This window comes from Gorilla gorilla, chromosome 21 (assembly GCF_029281585.2).
Source record: "Gorilla gorilla gorilla isolate KB3781 chromosome 21, NHGRI_mGorGor1-v2.1_pri, whole genome shotgun sequence".
NCBI lineage: Eukaryota > Metazoa > Chordata > Mammalia > Primates > Hominidae > Gorilla > Gorilla gorilla.
Genome location: NC_073245.2, coordinates 7293414 through 7305612, shown reverse-complemented (window position 1 = coordinate 7305612; position 12199 = coordinate 7293414).

Here is a 12199-nt window from a genome sequence, read left to right as displayed (position 1 = left end):
TTCATGCAGATAGCGGTGTAGATATTTCCATGTACATACAGATAGCGGTGAAGATGTATGCATGTTTACACAGATAGCGGTGTAGATATTTCCATGTTCATACAGATAGTGGTGTAGATATTTCCATGTTCATCCAGATGGCTCTGCAGTTATATCCATGATCATACAGATAGCGGTGTAGATATTTCCATGTTCATCCAGATGGCTGTGTAGACATATCCATGTTCATACAGATGGCGGTGAAGATAATTCCATGTTCATACAGATAGCGGTGTTGATATTTCCATGTTCATACAGAGTGTGGTGTAGATATTTCCATATTCATACAGATAGAGGGGCTGATGTTTCCATGTTCATACAGATAGCGGTGCTGATATATCCATGTTTTTACAGGTAGCGGTGTAGATATTTCCATGTTTATACAGATAGCGGTGTAGATATTTCCATGTTTATACAGATAGCGGTGTAGATATCTCCATCTTAATACAGATGGCGGTGTAGATATTTATATGTACATACAGATGGCCGTGCAGATATTTCCATGTTCATACAGATAGCGGTGTAGTTATTTCCATGTGTAAAGAGATAGCTGTGTAGATAATTCCATGTATATGCAGATAGTTGTGTAGACATTTCCATTTTCATGCAGATAGCGGTTTAGATATTTCCATGTTCAAACAGATAGCGGTGTAGATATTTCCATGTTCATACAGATTGTGGTGTAGATATTTCCATGTTTATACAGATAGCGGTGAAGATGTATGCATGTTTACACAGATTGCGGTGTAGATATTTCCGTGTTCATACAGATAGCGGTGTAGATATTTCCATGTTCATACAGATAGCGGTGTAGATATTTCCATGTTTATGCAGATAACGGTGAAGATGTATGCATGTTTACACAGATAGCGGTGTAGATATTTCGATTTTCATACAGATAACGGTGTAGATATTTCCATGTTCATACAGATAGCGGTGTAGATATTTCCATGTTCATACAGATAGCCTTGTAGACATTTCCATCTTCATACAGATAGTGGTGTAGATATTTCCATGTTCATACAGATAGCGGTGTAGATATTTCCATGTTCGTACAGATAGCGGTGTAGATATTTCCATCTTCATAGAGATAGCGGTGTACATATTTCCATGTACATACAGATAACGGTGTAGATATTTCCAAGGTTATACAGATAGCGGTGTAGATATTTCCATGTTTATACATATAGCGGTGTAGATATTTCCAAGTTTATACAGATAGCGGTGTAGATATCTCCATGTTTATATAGATGGGAGTGTAGATATTTATATCTTCATACAGTTGGCAGTGCAGATATTTCCATGTTCATACAGATGGCAGTGTAGATATTTGCATGTTTATAGAGATAGCGCTGTAGTTATTTCCATGTGTAAAGAGATAGCTTTGTAGATATTTCCATGTATATGCAGATCGCTGTGTATATATTTCCATTTTCCTGCAGATAGCGGTGTAGATATTTCCATGTTCAAACAGATAGCGGTGTAGATATTTCCATGTTCATGCAGATAGCAGTGTAGATATTTCCATGTTTATACAGATAGCGGTGAAGATGTATGCATGTTTACACAGATACCGGTGTAGATATTTCCATGCTCCTACAGATGGCTGTGTAGATATATCGATGTTCATACAGATGGCGGTGAAGATATTTCCATGTTCATACAGATAGCGGTGTAGTTATTTCCATGTGTAAAGAGATAGCTGTGTAGATATTTCCATGTATATGCTGATAGCTGTGTAGATATTTCCATTTACATGCAGATAGCGGTTTAGATATTTCCATGTTCAAACAGATAGCGGTGTAGATATTTCCATGTTCATAGAGATAGCGGTGTAGATATTTCCATGTTCATACAGTTAGCGGTGTAGATATTTCCATGTTCATACAGATGGCTGTGTAGATATATCCATGTTCATACTGATGGCGGTGAAGATATTTCCATGTTCATACAGATAGCGGTGTAGATATTTCCATGTTCATACAGATAGCGGTGCAGATATTTCCATGTTCGTACTGATAGCGGTGCTGATATTTCCATGTTTATACAGATAACGGTGTAGATATTTCCATGTTTAAACAGATAGCGGTGTAGATATTTCCAAGTTTATACAGATAGCGGTGTAGCTATATCCATGTTCATACAGATAGCGGTGTATGTATTTTCATGTTCATACAGATAGCGGTGTAGATATTTCCATGTTCATACAGATAGCAGTGTATGTATTTCCATGTTCATACAGATAGTGGTGTAGATATTTCCATGTTTATACAGATAGCGGTGTAGATATTTCCATGTTCATCCAGGAGGCTGTGTCGATGTATCTATGTTCATACAGAGGGCGGTGAAGATATTTCCATGTTCATACAGATAGCGGTGTAGTTATTTCCATGTGTAAAGAGATAGCTGTGTAGATATTTAAATGTATATGCAGATAGCGGTGTAGATATTTCCATTTTCGTGCTGATAGCAGTTTAGATATTTCCATGTTCAAACAGATAGCGGTGTAGATATTTCCATGTTCATACAGATAGCGGTGTAGATATTTCCATGCTTATGCAGATTGCGGTGAAGATGTATGCATGTTTACACAAATAGCGGTGTAGATATTTCCATCTTCATGCAGATAGCGGTGTAGATATTTCCATGATCATCCAGGTGGCTGTGTAGATATATGCATGTTCATACAGATAGCGGTGTAGATATTTCCATGTTCATTCAGATAGTGGTGTAGATTTTTCCTAGTTCATAGAGATAGCGGTGTAGATATTTCCATGTTCATATAGATGGCGGTGAGGATATTTCCATGTTTATACAGATAGCGGTGTAGATATTTCCATGTTTGTACAGATAGCGGTGTAGATATCTCCATCTTAATACAGATTGCGGTGTAGATATTTATATGTTCATACAGATGGCTGTGCAGATATTTCCATGTTCAAACAGATGGCGGTGTAGATATTTCCAAGTTCAAACAGATAGCGGTGTAGTTATTTCCATGTGTAAAGAGATAGCTGTGTAGATATTTCCATGTATATGCAGATAGCAGTGTAGACATTTCCATTTTCATGCAGATAGCGGTGTAGATATTTCCATGTTCAAACAGACAGCGGTGTAGATATTTCCATGTTCATACAGATAGCGGTGTAGATATTTCCATGGTCATACAGATAGCGGTGTAGATATTTCCATGTTCATACAGATAGCGGTGTAGATATCTCCATGTTCATACAGATAGAGGGGCTGATATTTCCATGTTCATGCAGATAGCGGTGCTGATATTTCCATGTTTATACAGGTAGCGTTGTAGATATTTCCATGTTTATTCAGATAGCGGTGTAGATATTTCCATGTTTATACAGATGGCGGTGTAGATATTTCCATGTTTATACAGATAGCGGTGTAGATATCTGCATCTTAATACAGATGGCCGTGTAGATATGTATATGTTCATACAGATGTCGGTGCAGATATTTCCATGTTCATACAGATGGCGGTGTAATTATTTCCATGTTCATACAGATAGCGGTGTAGTTATTTCCATATGTAAAGAGATTGCTGTGTAGATATTTCCATGTTTATGCAGATAGCTGTGTAGATATTTCCATTTTCATGCAGATAGCGGCATAGATATTTCCTTTTTCAAACAGATAGCGGTGTAGATATATCCATGTTCATACAGATAGCGGTGTAGATATTTCCATGTTCATTCAGATAGTGGTGTAGATATTTCCATGTTCATACAGATAGCGGTGTAGCTATTTCCATGTTCATACAGATAGCGGTGTAGATATTTCCATGTTCATAGAGATAGCGGTGTAGATATTTCCATGTTCATACAGATAGCGGTGCTGATATTTCCATGTTTATACAGGTAGCGGTGTAGTTATTTCCATGTTTATTCATATAGCGGTGTAGATATTTCCATGTTTATACAGATAGCGGTGTAGATATTTCCTAGTTTATACAGATAGCGGTGAAGATATCTCCATCTTAATACAGATGGCGGTGTAGCTATTTATATGTTCATACAGATGGCGGTGCAGATATTTCCATGTTCATACAGATGGCGGTGTAGTTATTTCCATGTTTATAGAGATAGCGGTGTAGTTATTTCCATGCTTATGCAGATTGCGGTGAAGATGTATGCATGTTTACACAAATTGCGGTGTAGATATTTCCATCTTCATGCAGATAGCGGTGTAGATATTTCCATGTTCATCCAGGTGGCTGTGTAGATATATCCATGTTCATACAGATAGCGGTGTAGATATATCCATGTTCATTCAGATAGTGGTGTAGATATTTCCATGTTCATAGAAATAGCGGTGTAGATATTTCCATGTTCATACAGATGGCGGTGTAGATATTTCCAAGTTTATACAGATAGCGGTGTAGGTATTTCCATGTTTGTACAGATAGCGGTGTAGATATCTCCATCTTAATACAGATTGCGGTTTAGATATTTATATGTTCATACAGATGGCTGTGCAGATATTTCCATGTTCAAACAGATGGCGGTGTAGATATTTCCATGTTCAAACAGATAGCGGTGTAGTTATTTCCATGTGTAAAGAGATAGCTGTGTAGATATTTCCATGTATATGCAGATAGCAGTGTAGACATTTCCATTTTCATGCAGATAGTGGTGTAGATATTTCCATGTTCAAACAGATCGCGGTGTAGATATTTCCATGTTCATACAGATAGCGGTGTAGATATTTCCATGTTCATACAGATAGCGGTGTAGATATTTCCATGTTCATACAGATAGCGGTGTAGATATCTCCATGTTCATACAGATAGAGGGGCTGATATTTCCATGTTCATGCAGATAGCGGTGCTGATATTTCCATGTTTATACAGGTAGCGTTGTAGATATTTCCATGTTTATACAGATAGCGGTGTAGATATTTCCATGTTTATACAGATGGCGTGGTAGATATTTCCATGTTTATACAGATAGCGGTGTAGATATCTGCATCTTAATACAGATGGCCGTGTAGATATGTATATGTTCATACAGATGTCGGTGCAGATATTTCCATGTTCATACAGATGGCGGTGTAGATATTTCCATGTTTATAGAGATAGCGGTGTAGTTATTTCCATGTGTAAAGAGATAGCTTTGTAGATATTTCCATGTATATGCAGATATCTGTGTAGATATTTCTATTTTCATGCAGATAGCGGTTTAGATATTTCCATGTTCAAACAGATTGCGGTGTAGATATTTCCATGTTCATACAGATAGCGGTGTAGATATTTCCATGTTTATATAGATAGCGGTGAAGATGTATGCATGTTTACACAGATAGCGGTGTAGATATTTCCATGTTCATACAGATCGCGGTGTAGATATTTCCATGTTCATCCAGATGGCTGTGTAGACATATCCATGTTCATACAGATGGCAGTGAAGATATTTCCATGTTTATACAGATAGCGGTGTAGATATTTCCATGTTCATACAGATAGCGGTGTAGATATTTCCATGTTCATACAGATGGCTGTATATATATATCCATGTTCATACAGATGGCGGTGAAGATATTTCCATGTTCAAGCCGATAGCGGTGCTGATATGTCCATGTTTATACAGGTAGCGGTGTAGATATTTCCATGTTTATACAGATAGCGTTGTAGATATTTCCATGTTTATACAGATAGCAGTGTAGATATTTCCATGTTTATTCAGATAGCGGTTTAGATATCTCCATCTTAATACAGATGGCGGTGTAGATATTTATAAGTTCATACAGATGGCGGTGCAGATATTTCCATGTTCATACAGATGGCGGTGTGGATATTTCCATATTCATACAGATAGCGGTGTAGTTATTTCCATGTGTAAGGGAATAGCTGTGTAGATATTTCCTTTTATATGCAGATAGCTGTGCAGATATTTCCATTTTCATGCAGATTGCGGTTTAGATATTTCCATGTTCAAACAGATAGCGATGTAGATATTTCCATGTTCATACAGATAGCGGTGTAGATATTTCCATGTTTATACAGATAGCGGTGAAGATGTATGCATGTTTACACAGATAGCAGTGTAGATATTTCCATGTTCATACAGATAGCAGTGTAGATATTTCCATGTTCATCCAGATGGCTGTGTAGATATATCCATGTTCATACAGATAGCGGTGTAGATATTTCCATGTTCATACAGATAGCGGTGTAGATATTTCCATGTTCATACAGATAGCGGTGTAGCTGTTTCCATGTTCATACAGATAGCGGTGTAGATATTTCCATGTTCATACAGATAGCGGTGGTGCTATTTCCATGTTTATACAGGTAGCGGTGTAGATATTTCCATCTTCATACAGATAGCGGTGTAGCTATTTCCATGTTCATACAGATAGCGGTGTAGATATTTCCATGTTCATCCAGATGGCTGTGTAGATATATCCATGTTCATACAGATGGCGGTGAAGATATTTCCGTGTTCGTACAGATAGAGGGGCTGATATTTCCATGTTCATACAGATAGCGGTGCTGATATTTCCATGTTTATACAGGTAGCGGTGTAGATATTTCCATGTTTATACAGGCAGCGGTGTAGATATTTCCATGTTTATACAGATAGCGGTGTAGGTATTTCCATGATTATACAGACAGCGGTGTAGATATTTCTATCTTAATACAGATGGCCGTGTAGTTATTTATATGTTCATAAAGATGGCAGTGCAGATATTTCCATGTTCATACAGATGGCGTGGTAGATATTTCCATGTTCATATAGATAGCGGTGTAGTTATTTCCATGTGTAAAGAGATAGATGTGTAGTTATTTCCATGTATATGCAGATAGCTCTGTAGATATTTCCATTTTCATGCAGATAGCTGTTTAGATATTTTCATGTTCAAACAGATAGCGGTGTAGATATTTCCATGTTCATAGAGATAGCGGTGTAGATATTTCCATGTTTATACAGATAGCGGTGATGATGTATGCATGTTTACACAGATAGCGGTGTAGATATTTCCATGTTCATACAGATCGCGGTGTAGATATTTCCATGTTCATCCAGATGGCTGTGTAGACATATCCATGTTCATACAGATGGCAGTGAAGATATTTCCATGTTTATACAGATAGCGGTGTAGATATTTCCATGTTCATACAGATAGCGGTGTAGATATTTCCATGTTCATACAGATGGCTGTATATATATATCCATGTTCATACAGATGGCGGTGAAGATATTTCCATGTTCATGCCGATAGCGGTGCTGATATGTCCATGTTTATACAGGTAGCGGTGTAGATATTTCCATGTTTATACAGATAGCGTTGTAGATATTTCCATGTTTATACAGATAGCAGTGTAGATATTTCCATGTTTATTCAGATAGCGGTTTAGATATCTCCATCTTAATACAGATGGCGGTGTAGATATTTATAAGTTCATACAGATGTCGGTGCAGATATTTCCATGTTCATACAGATGGCGGTGTGGATATTTCCATATTCATACAGATAGCGGTGTAGTTATTTCCATGTGTAAGGGAATAGCTGTGTAGATATTTCCTTTTATATGCAGATAGCTGTGCAGATATTTCCATTTTCATGCAGATTGCGGTTTAGATATTAACATGTTCAAACAGATAGCGATGTAGATATTTCCATGTTCATACAGATAGCGGTGTAGATATTTCCATGTTTATACAGATAGCGGTGAAGATGTATGCATGTTTACACAGATAGCAGTGTAGATATTTCCATGTTCATACAGATAGCAGTGTAGATATTTCCATGTTCATCCAGATGGCTGTGTAGATATATCCATGTTCATACAGATAGCGGTGTAGATATTTCCATGTTCATACAGATAGTGGTGTAGATATTTCCATGTTCATACAGATAGCGGTGTAGCTGTTTCCATGTTCATACAGATAGCGGTGTAGATATTTCCATGTTCATACAGATAGCGGTGGTGCTATTTCCATGTTTATACAGGTAGCGGTGTAGATATTTCCATCTTCATACAGATAGCGGTGTAGCTATTTCCATGTTCATACAGATAGCGGTGTAGATATTTCCATGTTCATCCAGATGGCTGTGTAGATATATCCATGTTCATACAGATGGCGGTGTAGATATTTCCGTGTTCGTACAGATAGAGGGGCTGATATTTCCATGTTCATACAGATAGCGGTGCTGATATTTCCATGTTTATACAGGTAGCGGTGTAGATATTTCCATGTTTATACAGGCAGCGGTGTAGATATTTCCATGTTTATACAGATAGCGGTGTAGGTATTTCCATGATTATACAGACAGCGGTGTAGATATTTCTATCTTAATACAGATGGCCGTGTAGTTATTTATATGTTCATAAAGATGGCAGTGCAGATATTTCCATGTTCATACAGATGGCGTGGTAGATATTTCCATGTTCATATAGATAGCGGTGTAGTTATTTCCATGTGTAAAGAGATAGATGTGTAGTTATTTCCATGTATATGCAGATAGCTCTGTAGATATTTCCATTTTCATGCAGATAGCTGTTTAGATATTTTCATGTTCAAACAGATAGCTGTGTAGATATTTCCATGTTCATAGAGATAGCGGTGTAGATATTCCCATGTTTATACAGATAGCGGTGATGATGTATGCATGTTTACACAGATAGCGGTGTAGATATTTCCATGTTCATACAGATAGCGGTGTAGATATTTCCATGTTCAAACCGATAGCGGTGTAGATATTTCCAGGTTCATACAGATAGCGGTGTAGATATTTCCACGTTCATACAGATAGTGGTGTAGATATTTCCATGTTCATACAGATAGCGGTGTAGATATTTTCATGTTCATACAGATAGCGGTGCTGATATTTCCATGTTTATACAGGTAGCGGTGAAGATATTTCCATGTTTATACAGATAGCGGTTTAGATATTTCCTTCTTAATACAGATGGCGGTGTAGATATTTATATGTTCATACAGATGGCGGTGCAGATACTTCCATGTTCATACAGATGGCGGTGTAGATATTTCCATGTTTATAGATATAGCGGTGTAGTTATTTCCATGTGTAAAGAGATAGCTGTGTAGATATTTCCATGTATATGCAGATAGCAGTGTAGATATTTCCACTTTCATGCAGATAGCGGTGTAGATATTTACATGTTCAAACAGATAGCGGTGTAGATATTTCCATGTTCATCCAGATGGCTGTGTAGATATATCCATGTTCATAGAGATAGAGGTGTAGATATTTCCATGTTCATACAGGTAGTGGTGTAGATATTTCCATGTTCGTACAGATAGCGGTGTAGCTATTTCCATGTTCATACAGATAGAGGTGTAGATATTTCCATGTTCATAGAGATAGCGGTGTAGGTATTTCCATGTTCATACAGATAGCGGTGTAGATATTAACATGCTTACACAGATTGCGGTGAAGATGTATGCATGTTTGCACAGATAGCGGTGTAGGTATTTCCATGTTCATACAGATAGCGGTGTAGTTATTTCCATGTGTAAAGAGATAGCTGTGTAGATATTTCCATGTATATGCAGATAGCTGTGTAGATATTTCCATTTTCCTGCAGATAGCGGTTTAGATATTTCCATGTTCAAACAGATAGCGGTGTAGATATTTCCATGTTTATACAGATAGCGGTGTAGATATTTCCATGTTTATACAGACAGCGGTGTAGATATTTCTATCTTAATACAGATGGCCGTGTAGTTATTTATATGTTCATACAGATGGTGGTGCAGATATTTCCATGTTCATACAGATGGCGGGGTAGATATTTCCATGTTCATATAGATAGCGGTGTAGTTATTTCCATGTGTAAAGAGATAGATGTGTAGGTATTTCCATGTATATGCAGATAGCTCTGTAGATATTTCCATAATTTTGCAGATAGCGGTTTAGATATTTCCATGTTCAAACAGATAGCGGTGTAGATATTTCCATGTTCATAGAGATAGCGGTGTAGATATTTCCATGTTTATACAGATAGCGGTGATGATGTATGCATGTTTACACAGATAGTGGTGTAGATATTTCCATGTTCATACAGATCGCGGTGTAGATATTTCCATGTTCATCTAGATGGCTGAGTAGACATATCCATGTTCATACAGATGGCGGTGAAGGTATTTCCATGTTCATACAGATTGCGGTGTAGATATTTCCATGTTCAAACCGATAGCGGTGTAGGTATTTCCATGTTCATACAGATAGCGGTGTAGATATTTCCATGTTCATACAGATAGCGGTGTAGATATTTCCATGTTCACACAGATAGCGGTGTAGATATTTTCATGTTCATACAGATCGCGGTGCTGATATTTCCATGTTTATACAGGTAGCGGTGAAGATATTTCCATGTTTATACAGATAGCGGTTTAGATATTTCCCTCTTAATACACATGGCGGTGCAGATACTTCCATGTTCATACAGATGGCGGTGTAGATATTTCCATGTTTATAGATATAGCGGTGTAGTTATTTCCATGTGTAAAGAGATAGCTGTGTAGATATTTCCATGTATATGCAGATAGCTGTGTAGATATTTCCATTTTCATGCAGATAGCGGTTTAGATATTTCCATTTTCATGCAGATACCGGTGTAGATATTTCCATGTTCAAACAGATAGCGGTGTAGATATTTCCATATTCATACAGGTAGTGGTGTAGATATTTCCATGTTCATACAGATAGCGGTGTAGCTATTTCCATGTTTATCCAGATAGCGGTGTAGATATTTCCATCTTCATAGAGATAGCGGTGTAGGTACTTCCATGTTCATACAGATAACGGTGCTGATATTTCCATGTTTATACAGGTAGCGGTGTAGATATTTCCATGTTTATACAGATAGCGGTGTAGATATTTCCATGTTTATACATATAGCAGTGTAGATATATCCAAGTTTATGCAGATAGCGGTGTAGATATCTCCATCTTAATATAGATGGGGGTGTAGATATTTATATCTTCATACAGATGGCGGTGCAGATATTTCCATGTTCATACAGATGGCGTTGTAGGTATTTGCATGTTTATAGAGATAGCGCTGTAGTTATTTCCATGTGTAAAGAGATAGCTTTGTAGATATTTCCATGAATATGCAGATCGCTGTGTAGATATTTAAATTTTCATGCAGAGAGCGGTGTATATATATCCATGTTCAAACAGCTAGCGGAGTAGATATTTCCATGTTCATGCAGATAGCAGTGTAGATATTTCCATGTTAATACAGATAGCGGTGAAGATGTATGCATGTTTACACAGATAGCGGTGTAGATATTTCCATGTTCATACAGATAGCGGTGTAGATATTTCCATGCTCATCCAGATGGCTGTGTAGATGTATCTATGTTCATACAGATGGCGGTGTAGATATTTGCGTGTTTATAGAGATAGCGCTGTAGTTTTTTCCATGTGTAAAGAGATAGCTTTGTAGATATTTCCATGTATATGCAGATCGCTGTGTAGATATATCCATGTTCATACAGATAGCGGTGTAGATATTTCCATGTTCAAACAGATAGCGGTGTAGATATTTCCATGTTCATGCAGATAGCAGTGTAGATATTTCCATGTTTATACAGATAGCGGTGAAGATTTATGCATGTTTACACAGATAGCGGTGTAGATATTTCCATGTTCATACAGATAGCGGTGTAGATATTTCCTTGTTTATACAGATAGCGGTGAAGATGTATGCATGTTTACACAGATAGTGGTGTAGATATTTCCATGTTCATACAGATAGCGGTGTAGATACTTCCATGTTCATACAGATAGCGGTGTAGATATTTCCAGGTTTATACAGATAGCGGTGAAGGTGTATGCATGTTCATACAGATAGCGGTGTAGATATTTCCATGTTCATACAGATAGCGGTGTAGATATTTCCATGTTCATACATATAGCGGTGTAGATATTTCCATGTTCATACAGATAGCGGTGTAGATATTTCCATGTTCATACAGATAGCGGTGAAGATATTTCCATGTTCATACTGATAGCGGTGCTGATATTTCCATGTTTATACAGATAGCGGTGTAGATATTTCCATGTTTAAACAGATAGCGGTGTAGATATTTCCATGTTTATACAGATAGCGGTGAAGCTATTTCCATGTTCATACAGATAGCGGTGTATGTATTTCCATGTTCATAC